The sequence below is a fragment of the Pristiophorus japonicus genome, chromosome 14 (assembly GCF_044704955.1).
Source record: "Pristiophorus japonicus isolate sPriJap1 chromosome 14, sPriJap1.hap1, whole genome shotgun sequence".
NCBI classification, from domain to species: Eukaryota; Metazoa; Chordata; class Chondrichthyes; family Pristiophoridae; genus Pristiophorus; species Pristiophorus japonicus.
Window position 1 is genome coordinate 156,947,826 of NC_091990.1, and position 21,609 is coordinate 156,969,434.

General features: G+C 44.4%; 1 protein-coding gene across 8 annotated transcripts in view; it reads right to left on the reverse strand.

Moving 5' to 3' along the window:
• Window positions 1-21,609, reverse strand: part of ano5a (anoctamin 5a) — a 263,256-nt gene that overhangs the window by 101,437 nt on the left and 140,210 nt on the right. The gene's annotated exons all lie outside the window — the stretch shown is intronic.

Here is a 21,609-nt window from a genome sequence, read left to right on the forward strand (position 1 = left end):
AGTTCTTCTTTGGCCAGCATATGTGGCCTCAGTAGAAAAACCTTCTGGTGAGTTAAGAAAATCGGCACAAGTAAATCAGCGCAGCAGATGCCCGGATAGCCGCAGCAGGAGAGGTGAGAGAGAGTGGGAGAGAGAGGGCGGAAGACTTTCGGTATAGTTAGGTGCGGGGACCCGGAGGGAGGAGGCCGTTCGGCCTGGGATAGGTGCAGGGACCAGGACCGGGAGACCATTCGGCCTGGGATAGGTGCGGGAACTGGGAGGCCCTTCGGCCTGGGATAGCAGCGGGGATTGGCACCGCATGGTGTTGGGGGGGTGGCGGGGGGGGTGACTAATAATTTAATGGAGGGAAGTTGCCACAATGTTTAATGTGCTTGTGCAGGTTGCTGTAAGCTGGATGTAAGTGTCACTTTCCAGCCTCAGCCTGCACTGTGTCCCTGGTTACCGTGGCAACCCGATCTTTTTGGCGCAATCAAGGCTCCACCCCCAAAATTAAACAACAGGCTAGGTGGCGAGCAAATGAAGAAATCAAATGGGAAACTTGGAAGATTTTTTTTTGGCGTCCTTGGGGCCCCAAAATAACAGGCGAAACTCTTCAAGTACGCCAAAAAACAGCTTTGGGGAAAATGGAGCCCTAAATCATTGATGCATACCGCAAAAAGCAAGGAACCTAGTAATGAGTCCCGCAGAACGCCAGTGGAAACAGCCTTCTAGTCACAAAAACACCAGTCAACCATAACCCTTTGCTTCCCGCCACTGATCCACGTTTGGCTCCAACTTGCCCCTTTCCCTTAGATCCATGGGCTTTTACTTATCTGGCCAGTCTGCCATGTGGGAACTGATTAAAGCCTTGCTAAAATGTTATGGAGACTACATCAAACGTGCTACCCTCATCGTCCATCCTTGTTTCCTCCTCAAAAATGTGATAATATAATATATATTGGCATGATATCGATAAAGATAAAGAAAATAAAGAAATATAATGCCTTTCCGGACCTTTGGACGTCCCTTATGACCGATGAAGCACTTTTGAAGTGTAGTCATTGTTGTAATGTAGAAAATAAATATATTATATTTATAATATTCTATATTGTATATATGGGCTGGAGAGGGAGTTCGGTTCTAAAAGCATAGAATCTGTAAGAATGTAAATGTTTGCGGAGTGCTGTAGTGTCCGACTATGTGGTCTTAGAATGGTCATATGCAGTTGGGCTGCTCAGCTGACACCTCACAGCTTTAACCCATGGGAGCAGTCAGAGAATTCCCTCAACAAGGTTAGTCAATCAGCAGCCCATCAGCATTACTTACATACGGATCATGCAGTTTAAACTGCAGTTACAGGACAGCCTTGTATTTATTTTATGTCACTCAGTCAAAATAAAAAGCAGAAGTATGATCAAATTACTGGTGCACATTCCTAGAGGAACAGAATACAAAAAGAGGGGGGCACAAGTGCTACAAGTGACAACCAGCACATTATCAGCCACATAATGGCCCCAAGTTTCCACATGATTTGCTCTTGATTTTTAGGAGCAACTGGTATAGAACGGAGTATCTTAGAAATCGGAATTCTCGTCATTTAGTTTGCTCCAGTTCTAGTCAGTTAGAACAGTTTCACTTTGAAACAGAATTTTTTTTTCAAAAGGGCGCGTGTCCGGCCACTTACGCCTGTTTTCAAAGTTTCGTCAGTGAAAACTTACTCCAAACTAACTTAGAATGGAGTAAGTGAAGATTTTTGTACGCTCGAAAAAACCTTGTCTACACTTTAGAAAATCAGGCGTAGGTTAAAAATCAGGCGTAGGGAATGGGGGGGGAGGGTTTAATGGGAAGTTTACAAACATTAAACACTTCAGCTTTACAAATAAAGAGCCATCATCAATAATAAATGATAAATACATCAATAAATCAACCAATAAATCAATCAAAAAAAATTAATAAGAAATAATTTTTTTTTTTAAATCAATAAATAAAACATTTTCTACTTAGCGACTGCAGCATCGGGAGCCCTCCAACAGCGTGCTGGGATGCCCCCCGCCCAGTGTGTCTCTATCTCTCTGTGTGTGTCTCTCATTCTCTGTCTGTCAGTGTCTGTGTTTCTGACAGCAAGGGTAGAGGGAGAGAGGTGGGGAGCAGAGGGAGGGATGGGGGAGGATGGGGAGATGGGAGGGGGGGGGGAAGGAGATGGGAGGGGGGGGGGAAGGAGATGGGAGGGGGGGGGGGAAGGAGATGGGAGAGGGGGGGGAAGGAGATGGAAGAGGGGGGGGAAGGAGATGGGAGAGGGGGGGGAAGGAGATTGGAGGGGGGGGAAGGAGATGGGAGGGGGGGGAAGGAGATTGGGGGGGAAGGAGATGGGGGGGGGGAAGGAGATGGGGGGGGGAAGGAGATGGGGGGGAAGGAGATGGGGGGGAAGGAGATGGGGGGGGGGAAGGAGATGGGGGGGGGGAAGGAGATTGGGGGGGGAAAGGAGATTGGGGGGGGAAAGGAGATTGGGGGGGGAAGGAGATTGGGGGGGAAAGGAGATTGGGGGGGGGAAAGGAGATTGGGGGGGGAAAGGAGATTGGGGGGGGAAAGGAGATTGGGGGGGGGAAAGGAGATTGGGGGGGGGAAAGGAGATTGGGGGGGGAAAGGAGATTGGGGGGGAAAGGAGATTGGGGGGGGAAAGGAGATTGGGGGGGAAAGGAGATTGGGGGGGAAAGGAGATTGGGGGGGAAAGGAGATTGGGGGGGAAAGGAGATTGGGGGGGAAAGGAGATGGGGGGAAGGAGATGGTGGGGGGGAAAGGAGATGGGGGGGAAAGGAGATGGGGGGGAAAGGAGATGGGGGGGGAAAGGAGATTGGGGGGGAGGAAGGAGATTGGGGGGGAGGAAGGAGATTGGGGGGGAGGAAGGAGATTGGGGGGGAGGAAGGAGATTGGGGGGGGGAAGGAGATCGGGGGGGAAGGAGATTGGGGGGGGGAAGGAGATTGGGGGGGGGAAGGAGATTGGGGGGGGGAAGGAGATTGGGGGGGGGAAGGAGATTGGGGGGGGGAGGAGAAGAAGGGGAGCAAGGCTGAACGGGTCGGGCCCGAGACTTCGGGCAGGGCCCGTCCCCAGCACCAGATTTACAGGTAGGTGGCGTTGGGTCGGGTCGGGATCGTGGGTCGGGGGGGTGGTGGGAGGGAGGTCGGTTTGTTTCGGGTCGGGGGGAGGGAGGTCAGGTCAGATCCAGTCCGGGGGCGGGGGGGCAAGGGGGAAGTGGGAGTCGGGGCAGTGTCGGGTCCGGTCCGGAGGCTGGGGGGGGGAAAGAGGAAGTCGGGTCGGGTCCAGTCCGGGGGTCGGTGTCGGGTCGGGTCCGGGGGCGGGGGGGGGGGGGGGAGCGGGAGTCGGGTCAGTGTCGGTGTCGGTGTCGGGGGGGGGCGGTGGGGGGAGCGGGAGTCGGGTCAGGTCCAGTCCGGGGGGGTCGGTGTCGGGTACGGTCCGGAGGCGGGAAGCGGGAGTCGAATCAAGTTGGGAGGAAGCAGGCGATGGCCGTGGGAGGAGCCTTATGCATGCAGCCCCAGTGAGGCCATTCGGCCAGGGCTCGGGGCCGCGTGCTTCGGCCCCTCCCACACAGCTTTGGGCGCCTGGAGCTACTGCACATGCGCGCCCACTGTAGCGCGCATGTGCAGAAGTCCCGGCACTGTTTTCAGCGCAGGGACCTGGCTCCGCCCCCTACAGCTCCTGCTGCGCTGCACCGAGGGCCAGAGGACCTGCAGGGAGCTGGAGAATCTGGAGGTTTTTTTTAGGCGCACTTTGTGGCGCGAAAAATGGGAGCCCAGGTCGGGACTGCGCTGTTCTAGGCGCGGCTCAAAACCTGGGCCCATAGTCATCCCAGCTATTTGATTGTAACTTAGAATCATAGAATCTTATAGCACAGGAGGCGGCGATTTGGCTCATCGTGCCTGTGAAAGAGCTGTCCAATTAGCCCCACTCCCCTGATCTTTCCCGAGCCCTGCAATGTTCTTCCCTTCGAGTATTTATCCAATTCCCGTTTGAAAATTACCTTTCAGGCAGTGCGTTCCAGATCATAACAACTCGCTCCGTAAAAATGTACTTGCTCTCATTCTGTATTTTAAAATTTCAGCAGACATTTGCTGTTTTAACGTCCTGAGCCTTTAATTAGTGTCCTCCTCTAATAAGTGTATAACCAGAACCCTTACATCTGTCTACACTGTTAATCACTCAATTTTCATTTCAAGATCTTGTCATTTTCTTTCTCACAATACCACAACCATCTCTGTCGCAGCAAGCCTGTGCAGACAATACAACAGTGCCACAAGGTGGCAGTATCCAAGGACATGCTGATGTGGTCCACACGTCTGATTAAAACCATTTGTTGTCATTTTTTTGGCCAACCGCTGTAACAATTATTGGTATCCAAGAACCACAGGGCAACATTTACATTACAGCTGTTAATTCCTACAGTTTGCATCAGCCACGGGTCATATTAAGCCCAAAGCATCCCAGTTTCCCTCTTCATTTTACCAACTGCTGATTATTACAACTGATATTTGCATAAACTCTCAACAACTACAATTGGCATTTATATAACGTCTTTGACATAGTAAAATGTCCAAAGGCTCAGAGAACTTAACAAGGCTGATAGATGAACAGTAAGCACGAAAAGGAGGATATTTACAGAGGGAGACTGAAAGCGTGATAAAAAGGATTTTCAAGGGAGCAAAGCAAGGTGACCTTATGAAAGAATCCCATAGGGCAGGAATGTAGTAACTGAAAGATCAGCCTCTAATGATGGAGCGGAGCACAGCAGGGAACCACCAGTAATCTGGAGTCACAGGAGAGGTGCGTGTATATGCCTGGCAACAGGATGGATTAACGCTCAGGCTTATGGGTCACGTGCCCAGGGGCTCCAGGCAACACTCTCCAGAATCTCCAGAAATGAAAGATTAATCTCCTGAGCACTGGCACAAGCAACCCAGGAGAAAATACAGAAGTACAAGTTGCAGTTTGCGAGCGCAGTGGACTTTCTTCCGCGGCTCACAGTGGCCTCCTGGTGCTCTGAACTTCTCATATGTGGGGCATGATGCATTTTGGAAAGAAGATTGAAAAGAGGCAATATACACTGAATGGTACAATTTTAAAAGGGAGTGCAGGAACAGAGACCTGGGACTTCACAATCTCAACAACTACAATTTGCATTTATATATTGCCTGGTGGCAGAACAAGATGATAAAGCTGTTAAACAAGAATACAGGATCCTTGGTTTTGTTTCGAGTACAAAAGCAAGGAGGTTATGCTCAATCTTTATAAATCACTGGCTAGGCTTCAGCTGGAATATTGTGTCCAATTACAGGCGCTACACTTTAGGATGTGAAGATGAGCTTTACCAGAATGATGCCAGGGATGAGGGACTTCAGTTATGTGAAGAGACGAGAGAAGTTGGTTAGAGCAGAGGAGGTTAAGGGGAGATTTAATACAGGTATTAAAAATTGGGAAAGGTTTTTAGAGTAAATAAGGAGAAACTGTTTCCACTGGCAAGTGGGTCAGTAACCATAGGTAATTGGCAAAAGAACCAGAGGGGCAATAGCGAGATTGTTTTTAAAGCAGCAAGTTAATGTTATGAAGCAAATTCAATAGTAACTTTCAAAAGGGAATTCAATATATAAACTACAGGTTGAGCATCCGAAATCCGGAAACCTCGGAACTGAGGCCATTCCGGATATTTCCGGATTTTGGAACGTCTTTGCCTGGGCCGAGGTAGGTGGGGTCGGCACTGTTAAATAAAGGAGTTGACATAAGAAATAGGAGCTAGGGTCGGTCATTTGGCCCTTTGAGCCTACTTTGCCATTCAACAAAATCATGGTTGATCTTCTACCTCAAATCGACCTTCCCACACTATCCCCATATCCATTAATTCTCATTGTTCCCAAAAATTTATCGACCTTTGTTTTGAATATATTTAATAACTGAGAATCCACAGCTTTCTGGGATAGAGTATTCTAAAGATTCGCGACCCTTTGAGTACAGACATAGAAACATAGAAAATAGGTGCAGCAGCAGGCCATTCGGCCCTTCGAGCCTGCACCACCATTCAATATGATCATGGCTGATCATGCAACTTCAGTACCCCACTCCCACCTTCTCTCCATACCCCCTGATCCCCTTAGCCGTAAGGGCCACATCTAACTCCCTCTTGAATATATCCAACGAACTGGACTCGTCATCTCAGTCCTATATGGCCGACCCATTATCCTGAGACTGTGATCCCGTGTTCGAGATACCCCAAGCTAGGGGCAACATTTGCTCAGAATTAACCCGGTAAAGCCCCTGAGATAAGTATCTGACAGGAGACGAATTCAATTAGTTAGAGGAGATAGTGCATGTAGCAAATATATCTTAAACGATCTTACTGAGAAAATACTTCAATTAAAATATTAATTTGTTTTGGTGTTTTGTATTCTGTTATAATTAGATACTAATAGATGATTGCTGTGATATAATAGTGCCTAGGTATTCAACTTGCATAATTGTCAGCTGTTATTGTATTTTTTGTGAGGGACAAAATTAATAATTTTTATTTAAGCGTAGTATATTGTGCTATAATTTTGCTTTATTATTAATGGAAAGATTCTACAGGCCAATTTCTTCATGCATTGTAATATACGTGTGTGCCTTAATGACTCAGGGAGGGTTCTGCGGTGGGGCGGGGGGGCAGTCGGTGAGGAGGGATCCTGAAAGGAGACGAATTGGTTTGAGGAGATGAGAGTCTAGAAATTACTGTGCCTGAAATTGCGCTCCCCACGGGCACATATGAGGTGTGCACGTGCCCGTGGGGTCCCCGGAACTCCGGGTTTCGGTATGCAAAGCACATGTGCCTAATCCCGACACTTGCGATTTCTCAAAAATTCTCGCACGCATCCAAAGCTAAAGGGCCTCCAGAAGCGGAGTGTTGAACTATTCGCTTTTATCAAAGGCCTTCTTTTACCAATGTAAGACTTTTAAAGTGCAGAAAAAGACATTTTTATAACTAATTTTAACTTTTTAAATCCTGTTAAATAAGTTAAGTTTATTTTGAGACCCTTTAAAATATGTACATTTATTTTTCAAAAAAATAATTTTGTTTTTAATATTTTATTAAATTAAATTTTTATTAATTTGAAATATGTGATTTTTTAAAAAGTTATTTTTAGTGTGTGTGTGTTTTTGGGGGTATTCCCATTCATACTTATGGTGGTTCCGTTCAAATGGAAATACCATAAGTTTGAATGGGATCCCCCTGCTCTGATAAGTGGTCCCGTACGATCCTGGGATGCGTTTGCCCCTACGAAGGCCTTATGTAGAGGGCCAGGACTGCAAGTCCCCGAACCTCCAGGTACTTTCGTAGAAATGTTTGCAATCGGTGGCATCCGACCGCAAAGTCTGGGCCACTGTTGGCAATATTAGCATATGAATGCATAAGCCTTTACATGACATTTCTCGGTCCACTGTTTCAATGGAAGCAGATACCCATTTAAAACAAATAGGGTAATATCTGCTCACGAACAGAAGAATGTCATGCGATCATGTTAAACATTTATACACTAAAATGCCAAACAGATATGAATGGAGCCATGAGAGAGCAGAGATGGACTGTGGAGCAGCAGAATGTTGTAGTAAACAGTGCTGATGGTAACAAGAGATGTCGAGGAGGGCCAGCGAACTGTGGTCATTTATGCACAGGACAATAAGAGGATAGGAATGTAAGACATGAACTGAGGGCAATCTTTCCCTGCAAGCAGCAGGATCCAGCCCACAATAATTGCACAGCTGGCCATGAATCATTCCATGAAAGTACATTTAAGCCGTGAAACTTAAAAGATGCTGCATCATGATAGGTAACGATTTTGAAAGACGCTTTTTGCAGTGTATAAACAGAAGTGCACGATAATAGACTGCTGACATGCCAAAATCACCATGAACAGGTCCATCGTTACAATTTTTATCCATTATTAATGATATATCTCAGAGATTAATCAAGCTTTTTTTCCTCAATGCATAAAAGGCAGAGAATGATGGGCGAGCTTTGAATTTCAAATCTATGCAGTCGACTCCTTCATTAAATATGAAGGGGACAATGATTACACTGAAGTGCAAAGTCATCATTATAGGCAGTCCCTCGGAATCGAGGAACACTTGTTTCCACTCCTGAAGTGAGTTCTTTGGTGGCTGAACAGTCCAATACGACAGCCACTGACTGTCACAGGTGGGACAGATAGTCGTTGAGGAAAGGGGCGGGTGGAACTGGTTTGCCGCACGCTCTTTCCGCTGTCTGCGCTTGATTTCTGCATGCTCTCGGCGTTGAGACTCGAGGTGCTCAGTGCCCTCTCGGATGCACTTCCTCCACTTAGGGCGGTCTTGGGCCAGGGACTCCCAGGTGTCAGTGGGGACGTTACACTTTATCAAGGAGGCTTCGAGGGTGTCCTTGTTGTGTTTCCGCTGCCCACCTTTGGCTCGTTTGCCATGAAGGAGCTCAGAGTAGAGCACTTGCTTTGGGAGTCCCGTGTCTGGCATGCGGACTATGTGGCCTGCCCAGCGGAGCTGATCAAGTGTGGTCAGGGCTTCAATGCTGGGGATGTTAGCCTGAATGAGGACGCTGATGTTAGTGCGCCTGTCCTCCCATGGGATTTGTAGGATCTTGCGGAGACATCATTGGTGATATTTCTCCAGCAACATGGTCCATGTCTCTGAGCCATACAGGAGAGCAGGTATTACTACAGCCCTGTAGACCATGAGCTTGGTGGCAGTTTGGAGGGCCTGGTCTTCAAACACTCTTTTCCTCTGGCAACTGAAGGCTGCACTGGCGCACTGGAGGCAGTGTTGGATCTCGTCGTCGATGCCTGCTCTTGTTGATAGGAGGCTCCCGGGATATGGGAAGTGGTCTACGCCGTGGATCTTGATGACTGGGGGGCAGTGCTGTGCGGTGAGGGCAGGCTGGTGGAGGACCTTTGTCTTACGGATGATTAGCGCAAGGCCCATGCTTTCGTACGCCTTAGTAAATACGTCGACTGTGTCCTGGAGTGCGGCTTCTGTATGTGCGCAGACACAGGCGCTGTCCGCCTACTGTAGCTCGACGACAGAGGTTGGGGTGGTCTTGGATCTGGCCTGGAGACGGTTGAACAGGTTCCTACTGGTTCTGTAGTTTAGTTCCATTCCAGTGGGGAGCTTGTTGACTGTGAGGTGGAGCATGGCAGCGAGAATGATTGAGAAGAGGGTTGGGGCGAAGATGCAGCCCTGTTCGACCCCGGTCCGGATGTGAATTGGTCTGTGATGGATCCGTTGGTAAGCAACACGGCCTGCATGTCGTCGTGGAGCAGGTGGAGGATGGTGATGAACTTTTGGGGGCATCCGAAACAGAGGAGGAGCATAGACCCTCGCGGTTGATAGTGTCAAAGTGGCCCAGCAATGGCAGCCTATTCACGGCAAATGAGCCCAAGGTGGGCAGAGGAAACCCTCAAAGCCTGCTTGATAAAGTGCAACATCTCCGACACCTGGGAGTCCCTGGCCAAAGACCGCCCTAAGTGGAGGAAGAGCATCCGGGAGGGCGCTGAGCACCTCGAGTCTCGTCGCCGAGAGCATGCAGAAACCAAGTGCAGGCAGCGGAAGGAGCGTGTGCAAACCAGTCCCACCCTCCCTTTCCCTCAACAATGTCCGTCTGTCCCACCTGTGACAGGGACTGTGGTTCTCATATTTGGACTATTCAGTCACCTAAGAACTCATTTTGAGAGTGAAAGCAAGTCTTCCTCGATTCCGAGAGACTGCCTATGAAAAAGAAAATGCTGAAGAGGCAAACTGTTATGTTTGAAAAGACTTGAAACACCAAAACAGTCTGTGATGTTTGGAGAAAATCAACTGCTGTAAAACTAATGTCCTGTAAATTTAAAACGCATGATACATACACACACACACACATATAAAGTCACACATACATATTAATTCTCACGTCTCACTGGGAACTGGTAAGCAGGGGTGTTGGCACTACTCAGGAAGATAAAGGTTAGGCCCAATATCTTCTTCTCTTGCCAACTAGTGTCAGACAATTTATTTTTCTGGCAAGTGAACGGAGATGCCGACAGAGAGCCCGCTGCAGGCTGTGAATCTGCTTCTCCCACCAGTGCATTAGGCACAGCAGTGTAGATTATCAATTTTCCAAATGCTGGCCTTGCTTTTATTTGTTTAAGCAACTGAACTACAACATCAACATGGCGTTCTGATAACCTAGCAGGAAAATCCGAAGACTGACAAAAAGTTTCCCCATCAAGAGGGGACTTAGATTCTTATTTCTAATTAGCTAAATTACTAACACTTTGCATATTCATGGTTTCAAGCTATCTATATATCTTATTTCAAATCTTACATCAATGTACACTTCCTGTCTGTGCAACTTGACTTCCTGTTGTCATATCTTTGCCAATTTTTTCTACATTATTAATCCTTCATTAAATGGGGTTTTGCCCAAGTAAACTCATTATCACTTCAATTGTACAAGTCACTCAAATGTCTTTGGAAATTTGTTTCCACCTATCATTTTACTCTTAGTAAGTCAAATTTCTAATGTCCAAAATATGGGTTTAAACAATTTTTAAAATGATAATTTTACATCATTAAATTCATAATTTGATTTAGTAGTTTTGTGTCTTCTAATACTTTCATTATAACTTTTACTTGAGTCTCTCACCCTTTTTCAATAGCCTGCAAAAGCCTGAATTGGGATCATGCTGTCTGAGCATGTGCAGTGTGCCTAGAATGCATCGTGTGCGTGTGCGTACATATTCCAACAGCCGTCAGACGCAGTTAGCGAGAGAGAGAGACTGTTGGAGAAAGAGACATTAAAAACAAAAGTTGAATTTTGAAAACTCTAATTACCACATGTATTTTATTGATAATTCATTAGGATAGCTACATTTTCTTGTGGCAGACAGAGGGCATCTGGACCAGGGGTTTCATCCTCTGCCTTTATCAATTATCTACTCATTTTTCTATCTTAAATGTCTTGATATCTTCTTATAATGTCATGCCCATCATGTTAGTTTCCCTAGTAAATTCTGAAGCAAAGTAATTATTTTATATTTCATTGTCATTACCTGTGAGTTTATCTTGGTGGGCCTGTCCTGATTTTGCTTGTGTTATTTATGTGTCTGAAGAATACTTTACTATTTCTTTTTATATTTCATGATAATTTGATTTTGTACTTTGTGTTTGCCTTCCTAATTTTTTTTCTGACTTTGTTCCTAACCTTTTTGTATTTCATTTGACTTTATCCTTAACCTTTTGTATTCGCTTTGGTCATCCTCTCTCTGTTGTCTATTTACTTAGTGTATGCCCTATTTTTAGAAACATAGAAAACAGGTGCAGGAGTAGGCCATTTGGCCCTTTGAGCCTGCACCACCATTCAATAAGATCATGGCTGATCATTCCCTCAGTATCCCTTTCCTGCTATCTCTCCATAGCCCTTGATCCTCTTAGCCGTAAGGGCCATATATATCCAATGAACTGACATCAACAACTCTCTACGGCAGGGAATTCCACAGGTTCACTCTGAAGAAGTTTCTCCTCATCTCAGTCCTAAATGGCTTACCCCTTATCCTTAGAGACTGTGTCCTCTGGTTCTGGACTTCCCCAACATCGGGAACATTCTAACCGCATCTAACCTGTCCCGTCCCGTCAGAATCTTATATGTTTCTATGAGATCCCCTCTCATCCTTCTAAACTCCAATGTATAAAGGCCCAGTTGATCCAGTCTCTCCTCATATGTCAGTCCTGCCATCCCGGGAATCAGTCTGATGAACCTTCGCTGTACTCCCTCAATAGCAAGAATGTCCTTCCTCAGATTAAGAGATCAAAACTGAACACAATATTCCAGGTGAGACCTCACCAAGGCCCTGTACAACTGCAATAAGACCTCCCTGCTCCTATACTCAAATCCCCTAGCTATGAAGGCCAACATACCATTTGCCTTCTTCACCGCCTGCTGTACCTGTATGCCAACTTTCAATGACTGATGAACCATGACACCCAGGTCTCGTTGCACCTCCCCCTTTCCTAATCTGCTGCCATTCAGATAATATTCTGTCTTCGCGTTTTTGCCCCCAAAGTGGATAACCTCACATTTATCCACATTATACTGCATCTGCCATGCATTTGCCCACTCACCTAACTTGTCCAAGTCACCCTGCAGCCTCCTAGAGTCCCCGTCACAGCTCACACCGCCACCCAGTTTAGTGTCATCTGCAAACTTGGAGATATTACACTCAATTCCCTCATCCAAATCATTGATGTATATTATAAAGAACTGGGGTCCCAGCACTGAGCCCTGCGGCACTCCACTAGTCACTGCCTGCCATTCTGAAAAGGACCTGTTTATCCCGACTCTCTGCTTCCTGTCTGCCAATCAGTTCCCTATCCACTTCAGTATATTACCCCCAAAACCATGTGCTTTGATTTTGCACACCAATCTCTTGTGTAGGACCTTGTCAAAAGGCTTTTGAAAGTCACACCACATCCACTGGTTCTCCCTTGTCCACTCTACTAGTTACATCCTCAAAAAATTCCAGAAGATTTGTCAAGCATGAGTTCCCCTTCATAAATAAATCCATGCTGACTTGGACCGATCCTGTCACTGCTTTCCAAATGCACTACTATTTTATCTTTAATAATTGATTCCAACATTTTCCCCACTACTGATGTAAGGCTAACCAGTCTATAATTATCCGCTTTCTCTCTCCCTCCCTTTTTAAAAAGTGGTGTTACATTAGCTACCCTCCAATCCATAGGAACTGATCCAGATCGATAGACTGTTGGAAAATGATCACCAATACAGCCACTTTTTCTAGGCCACTTCCTTAAGTACTGTGGGATGCAGACTATCAGACCCTGAGGATTTATCGGCCTTCAATCCCATTAATTTCCCAAACACAATTTCCCACCTAATAAGGATATCCTTCAATTCCTCCTTCTCACTAGACCCTCGGTCCCCTAGTACTTCCGGAAGGTTATTTGTGTCTTCCTTCGTGAAGACAGAACCAAAGTATTTGTTCAATTGGTCTGCCATTTCTTTGTTCCCCATTATAAATTCACCTGAATCTGACTGCAAGGGACCTACATTTGTCTTCACTAATCTTTTTCTCTTCACATATCTGTAGAAGCTTTTGCAGTCAGTTTTTATGTTCCCGGCAAGCTTCCTCTCATACTCTATTTCCCCCTCTTAATTAAACCCTTTGTCCTCCTCTGCTGAATTTTAAATTTCTCCCAGTCCTCAGGTTTTCTGCTTTTTCTGGCCAATTTATATGCCGCTTCCTGGATTTAACACTATCCTTAATTTCCCTCGTTAGCCACAGTTGAGCCACCTTCTCAGTTTTATTTTTACTCTAGACAGGGATGTACAATTGCTGAAGTTCATCCATGTGATCTTTAAATGTTTGCCATTGCCTATCCACCGTCAGCCCTTTAAGTATCATTTGTCAGTCTATTCTAGCCAATTCACGCCTCAAACCATCGAAGTTACCTTTCCTTAGTTTCTGAATTAACTGCGTCACTCTCCATCTTAATAAAGAATTCTACCATGTTATGGTCACTCTTCCCCAAGGGGCCTCGCACAACAAGATTGCTAATTAGTCCTTTCTCATTACACATCACCCAGTCTTGGATGGTCAGCCTCCTAGTTGGTTCCTCGACATATTGGTCTAGAAAACCATCCCTAATACACTCCAGGAAATCCTCTTCCATGTCATTGTTACCAGTTTGGTTAGCCCAATCAATATGTAGATTAAAGTTACCTATAATAACTGCTGTTCCTTTATTGCATGCATCCCTAATTTCTTGTTTGATGCTGTCCCCAACCTTATTACTACTGTTTGGTGGTCTGTACACAACTCCCACTAGCGCTTTCGGCCTCTTGATATTCCGTAGCTCCACCTATACCGATTCCACATCGTCCAAGCTCATGTCCTTTCTTACTATTGCATTAATTTCCTCTTTAACCAGCAATGCCACCCCGCCTCCTTTTCCTTTCTGTCTATCCTTCCTAAATGTTGAATACCCTTGGATGTTGAGTTCCCAGCCTTGGTCACCCTGGAGCCATGTCTCCGTGATGCCAATTACATCATACCTGTTAACTGCTATCTGCGCAGTTAATTTGTCCACCTTATTCCGAATACTCCTCGCATTGAGGCACAGAGCCTTCAGGCTTGTCTTTAGTTTCAATGTTGCTCTTATTTCTTTACTCATCCATGGTGTGTCATTATTGATTAGTTTGTTCTTGCGTTTTAGTGCGATATATTTCTCCTGGACTGAATAGATCACAGTTTTAAATGTTTTCCACTGCTGTTTTATTTCTTTGTTTTTCAGTACATTTTTCCAGTTTATTTTTCTTAGTTCCATTCATATCCCCTTAAAATCAGTTTTTTACCAAATTTATTTATTTGGTCTTTGTCTTATTTACCACCTTCTCCATCATTATCTTGAACCATATTACATTGTGATCACTATAGCCTAGATGTTCCCCACGCTTGTTTCTCTTATCTGTCATGGTTTATTTCCCATTACTAGATTCTGCAGTGCTCCCTCCCTTGTTGGGCTTTTTACATACTGGGTAAGAAAGAAATCCTGCACACATTGTAAAAACTCCACTCCCTATGACCCCTTTTCTACCTCTTCTTGACAATTTATTTGGAGTTAGTTAAAATTTCCCATGATTATCCAATGTCCTTTATTCAATTCACATATTTGCTTACATATTTCTTCTCCAACCTAATTTCCACTATTAGGTGGTCTGTAATATACCCCTATTAGCGTGATTGAAACCTCATCATCTTCTATAGTGATTCTGTTTCCATCCTTCTGTTAGTTATGTCCACTTTTCTATTACCATTGTTATCTCTCATTAGTACAGCTAACCCACCCCACTTCTTCCATCCTTTGTGATTAGGTTATAACCTGCAATATTTAGTTGCTATTCCTGTTCTTTACGTAGCCATGTTTCAGATTTTTCTACTAAATCTGGTTCCTTGCTATAGATTGTCTCCAGTTCCCCCATTTTATTTTGGAATATACACAAGAAAGACAGACTTGCATTTATATAGCACTTTTCATGACCTCAAGATGTCCCAAAACACTTCACAATGCTTTTTGAGGTGTAGTCACTGTGATGATGTACTGTAGGAAACACGGTAGCCAATTTGTGCACAGCAAGTTACTAATGACCAGATAATCTGTTTTAGTGATGTTGATTGAGGGATAAGTATTGGCCTGAACACCAGGGATAGCTCCCCTGTTCTTCTTCAAAATAGTGCCATGGGATCTTTTACCCGAGGCGCCAAACATCTCATCTGAAAGAAGAAACCTCCAACAGTGCAACACTCCCTCAGTACTACACTGGAGTGTTGGCCTAGATTTATGTGCTCAAGTCTCTGGAGTGGGACTTGAACCCACAACCTTCTGACTCAGAGGCGAGAGTGCTACCCACTGAATCACAGCTGACAGGAAATAAATATCCCTATTGTTATGTAACCGTGAAATGTCTGACTCATCACAAGTGACAACACAAGTCCACTCATAATATATTAAAAATAATGTGTCTGTCTGCACTTCCATTATAAGTTTCTATGCTAGGTTTATAATGGAATTTGTCATGCTGTAATTACATCCTCCCACCTAAGATTTACATCTTCGAGACCCTCAGGGCTTCAACCAACTCTACTTCTCTGATTCCCAAACTGCCCTAAATTTTGCAGTAAAAAAAATAAAATGTAAGTTTGCTATAAAAACCCAGAACAGAGTGTAGGACATTAAAATTGGGACTGAATTGCCCCCTGCCTTCTAACCCTGCTTCACAGGGGAGATTGAATTGTTCTTTTTGTAAAAAAAAGTGACTTGATGGCTGTGAAAGAAAGCAAAAACTAACAAAAGAAGAAAAAATAACTTAAAATATATATATTTTTTAAATAGCAGTCACAGTACTTGTGCCCAGAGACTTATACATTGACTGGGGGATTTGTATTGTTTCAGTTGGAGAGTTTAAGAGAGAGAGAGAGAGAGAGAGAGAGAGAGAGAGAGAGAGGAGAGCGAAGTGGAATTTATTGTAATTAAACAGGTGGGATGATGTGCCAACTTGGATGTCAAGCATAGAATGGATCCAGAAAATCATTTCAAGAGCACCATTTTGCTAATGGTTGACCGTTTCTTGGCTTATGTAATGTGCCAGCAGCATTTTGTTAGTGCATGCTCTTGCACAATTAATGCAAGAGCATTATCCTAATTGACAGAGTTTCATCTCTGCCCCATAGTGCATTAAAATTGATACCAAATTTTCAATGGCCTGATGCTGTTCCCAATTTCTTCAGTCATTCAGTCATCCTCAGTAATGGTAGACAGAGACAGACAGAAGAACTTTAGTAGTTCTCAGCAGTTTAATTCAATGCAAATTGACACAACAAAAATGTAATAAACTTCAAATCAGAAACAGATGAGGCCTTCCCCAGATCAATGAGCCTGTGTCAGTGCTCATCAACTTAGATGCCAAGTGACTTGTGTAATCTTTTCTTTACTCCACATTTTTATAACTTATTTAATAAAAAAAAAATCACACAATTCCACCAGAAATTACAAAATAGCCAATGCCAAAGAAGACATCGTATAAATCCCAAACCAAATAAGGAAATTCAGGCTTTCCTAATCATTCCCGACAGGAAGGGTGAGCCATTATCAACTTGCAGAACAGGGAGATTCATCATCGCTGCTCTCTCAACAGAAAAAAAAAATCAATAGACGGAATTCTAACTAACATCTTATTTTCTTCTGCTCTCAACTTTTCCCCTCTCTCCCAGAACCATGATAGGGTTCCCCTTGTCCTCATCTTTCACCCCACTCACCTCCAAGTTCAACGGATCATCCTCCGCCATTTCCGCCACCTACAGCGTGATCTCACCACCAAATACATCTTCCCCTCCCCTTTCAGCATTCGGAAGGGACCACTCTCTCCGTGACACCCTGGTCCATTCCTCAAATCACCCCAGCACCCCCTCCCCTTCCCACCGCACCTTTCCGTGCAAGCGCAGGAGATGCAACACCTGCCCTTTTACCTCCTTCCTTCCCACTGTCCAGGGCCCCAAATACTCCTCCCTGGTGAAACAGCAATTTACTTGTACTGCTTTCAATTTAGTATACTGTATTCGCTACTCACGATGTGATCGCCTCTACATTGGGGAGACCACACACAAATTGGATGACTGCTTTGCAGAACACCTCCATTTAGTCCATAAGCCTGATCCCAAGCTTCCGGTCGCCTGTTACTTTAATTCTCCGCTTCACTCCCATTCTGATCTCTCTGTCCTCGGACTCCTGCACTGTTCCAATGAAGCACAACGTAAGCTCAAGGAATAGTACCTCATCTTTCATTTAGGCACTTTACAGCCTTCTGGACTCAACATCGAGTTCAACAATTTCAGACTGTAACCCCTCCCCTATTTTTTTTGTCTCCGACTCTTTCCAATGGCAGCTGATGATGATTGTACCAGTTCCATTTACACCCTATCTAGACTCATCTTTTGTTTCTTAACTTGTCCCATTACCATCTCCTTTTGCTTTGCACCATCAGCCCTTTTATCTCTTAATCTCTCTTGCCTTCCATCCGATCACAGACCTTCACTTTTGTTCTTTCCTCCCCTCCCCCCTTTCCCTGCCCCTACACTTGCTTAAAAACCTGCCTTGTCTCTACCTGGTTCCTGTTCTGACGAAGGGTCTGTTTCTCTCTCCACAGATGCTGCCTGACCTGCTGAGTATTCCCAGCATTTTCTGTTTTTATCTTATTTTCTTTTTCACCCAACATTGTTTTTTTTTGCCTTTTTGAAGAATGCATCGGAGGCGAATTTTTTTCTTAAATTTGCTGTATTACTGCGGTCACAAATTGTGGAATGTGTGTTAATTTTATTATAAAGAAAACCACTAGCAGCAGTTAGTGTACTGGGTTTCTGTACTTTAAAAGCTGTAGACTGCAGGAAGATATCGATGAACTGATCAGTTTGGCAGAAAAGTGACAAATGGAATTCAATCCGGAGTAGTGTGAGGTAATGCATTTGGGGAGGGTCAACAAGGCAAGGTAATACACAACAAATGGGAGGATACACAGCAGTGTGGAGGAACAGAGGGACCTTGGAGTGCATGTCCACAGATCCGTAAAAGTAGGACAGGTCGATAAGGTAGTTAATGAGGCATACAGAATGCTTTCCTTTATTAGCCGAGGCGTAGAATACAAGAGCAGGGAAGTTATGCTAGAACTGTTTACACACTAGTTAGGCCACAGCTAGAGTACTGTGTGCAGTTATGGATACCACATTACAGGAAGGATGTGATTACACTAGAAAGGGTGCAGAGGAGATTTACGAGGATGTTACCAGGAATGGAAAACTTTAGCTAGGATGGGATTGTCTTCCTTGGAGCAGGAGGCTGAGGGGAGGTTTAATTGAGGTGTATAAAATTAGCAAAGGGGTCAATAACCAGAGGGCATAGATTTAAAGTAGTTGGTAGAAGGATTAGAGGGGAGATGAGGAACCATTTCTTCACCCAGAGGGTGGTGGGAATCTGGAGCTATAGAGGCAGAAACCCTCATCACATTTCAAAAGTACTTGGATATGCATTTGAAGAGCCGTAACCTGCAGGGTTGCGGACCTGGAGCTGGAAGGCGGGATTAGGCTGGGTAGCTCTTTTTCAACCGGCAAGGACATGATGGGCCAAATGGCCTCCTTCTGTGTCTTAATTTTTCGATGATTTTATGATTCTATCCCCAAACACTCTTTTCAGAATTGCCATAATTAATTCGTTCCCTCAGGAGGGAACGAATTGTCCTTGGCAGTGTGAAAATGTTGTAATCTATCACAGCTAAAAACGTGTTCACAAGAAAGCTTATTAAGATTTGAAAGCGGACAGAAATATTTATTTATTCATCCTGGTAAAACACAATCTAAAAATGCAATTTTCAATTTTCGTTGTGTATTAAAACAGTGTGACCAGAATGAGTGACAGCTGCATGTGTCGGACACAAAGCTTCCAAGCCATCCGGACATATGTAGCCTAGAATGTATTGAGGCTCCATCAAACTCTCGTATTATAAGCATCTTAAGACAACAATTGCAACTTTAGTTTAGCTGCCAAGATGAAATTTAATACGAGAAACATGGTTGGTTCATGAGGTGGAAACAGTATTGTCTATAAAACAAATTACAACTATCCTATTTGATGGTGTACACATATTGCTTTCCAGAATGATGAGTTGTCTGTGATATAGATAAGCATCATGATGTTATAATACACATGTCCCAGTCAGGATTTTCAATTACCGGTCCCAGAGTAGATGATTAATGGTACTTTGTTTTCCCCAATACAGGGTTATTTTTTACATTAAATAATTAGCTTTATAAGCTAGTTCTTAAAAACCCGTTTCCCAGAAACACAATACCGTTTGTCAATGATATGTCCTTACCATACAGTATAAATGCACACGAGGCCCATACTGAGAGAAGCTCACTCTGTGACCAGTAACCTTTATTAGCCAGCACTGAAGTGATGAAGGTGGGTGGAGCTTCCCCTTTTATACCTGAAAGTCCAGGTTAGGAGTGTCTCCCACAAGTTCAGCACCTAGTGGTCAATGTTCTCATGGTGTACAACTTCGGTCAGTTTATACAGGGGTTACAATGACAATGGAATACAGGACAGTCAACGCTGTACCGAAAGCCATTATAGTAATAGTTAACCTCAACCCACAGCTGTATCTGTACAAGTAGAATACCTCACCTTGGTGAATGCAGAAGCGCATATTCTATATCATCTCTTTCAGATGCAAATGCACAGGATCAAAGTTACAATACTCTGCTGAAACACACAGCAGTCTTCCTTCTCTACAGCACAGTGATTAGGTTTGACTGACATGTGCTCTTCATGTTGATTCAATTTGAAACTGGCTCGGTGCCAGGGCCCCGAGACAAGCGGATAAGTGCAGTCTAATGCCCTGGAGTGAGCAATTAGGCCTCAGAGACCCAACAGCACAGTGCGAGTGATCTCAATGCCTCTCACTTATGTAGGCCCAGGTTTAGACTCCTGCCACTGGGGAACAGATCCATGAACTCTGAGACTAGGGGACAGATACATTCTGTTTAAAAAAAACTCTCTCTCAAAAAGGAGAAATTCCTGTGATTTTTTTTGCTGCCTGGCTACCAAACTATAATAAACAAACGCCAAGGATCTGAAACAGCCCATATTTGAATACTCAAATTCAAGTAGACAATATAAGATGTGTCTAAGTGTAATATGATTACATTTTAAAGAAAAGTTTTGATAGCCGACAGTTACAAAAGTTTCAGTGACATCACTGATCATAGCAACTGCTGTGTGACCTTTAGTGAGTTAAGTGAGGGCACAGCTGGTATATGAATGCAGTCTCTTCTCAACATGCATTCCAACACAACGTGGGAATATCAATTTACTACTGCCGAGTGTTGAGAATCCTCTGTTAAAAGCGTACTGAAGAAAATGGTGATCAGCGAGATTTCACCAAGGTATATTAGTCTTTAGCATTTTTATTACTAAGTTTTCGCCAACAGCCATAAGAAATAAAGAAAGATCTTGATACAAGATCACAAACTCAGGGCATCCCCAAGCTCATTACAATAGTGACTTCAAAATCACTATAATGTAGGGAAACGCAGCAACCAATTGGAGCACAGCAAGATCCCACAAACATGCGACCAGTTAATCTGTTTTGGTGATGTTGTTTGAGGGACAAATACTGGTCAGGAAAGCAAGAGAATTCCCCTGCCCTTCTTCAAAATATTACCATGGGATCTTTCACGTCCACCTGAGAGGCCTTTTAAATCTCATCCGAAAGATGGCACCTCTGACAGAGTAGCGCTCCCTCAGTACTGCACAGAAATGTCGGCCTGGATTATCTGCTCAAGTCTCTGTACAACAACCATAAATCGTAAGCAGCGATAGTCACTCTCACGAACCCTCTGCAACACTTAAAAGAAATTAATATGGAGGTATTGGGGCTGATTTTGGTCTTGGTACCACCCTGTTATTCGGCAGGAATGTGACGATAGCGAGGCCAAAATCATATTGCAGTTCTTACCGCCCTTTTCCCTCGACATTCCAGCACAATTAAAGTGCTCCAGGGTAAGACCTTTTAATGATTTTTGTGGGGGCTTACTACAGGACCCACCTCACCACCACTCCCCAGCTGCCCTGAAAGTGGGCTTAACTCACTTAAGTTTTAAATTCTACAATCTTTTGCCCTATTTCAGTCCATTCTGCCCAAATTGCACTGATATGTGGGCAGAAATTCCAAGCTGGGCTCCTGTACCTATTACAGTTGTGTCAATGCAGGGAGAAGCCAGACTCATCAACCATTAAAAAATATTATGGCTCAATCTAATTCTTATTATTCAAGTTGCTCCCTACATAGAGAAAAGACTCATAGGGTAGGGTCTGTATGCCACAATAAACTGACCTGTTACATGCTCACGTTATCCTGGAGCATCAGTCACAACCCAGAGTTCATCACTACACATTCTAGTTAAACCCCGTGAGACAAGGAATTAAACTAATAAGAG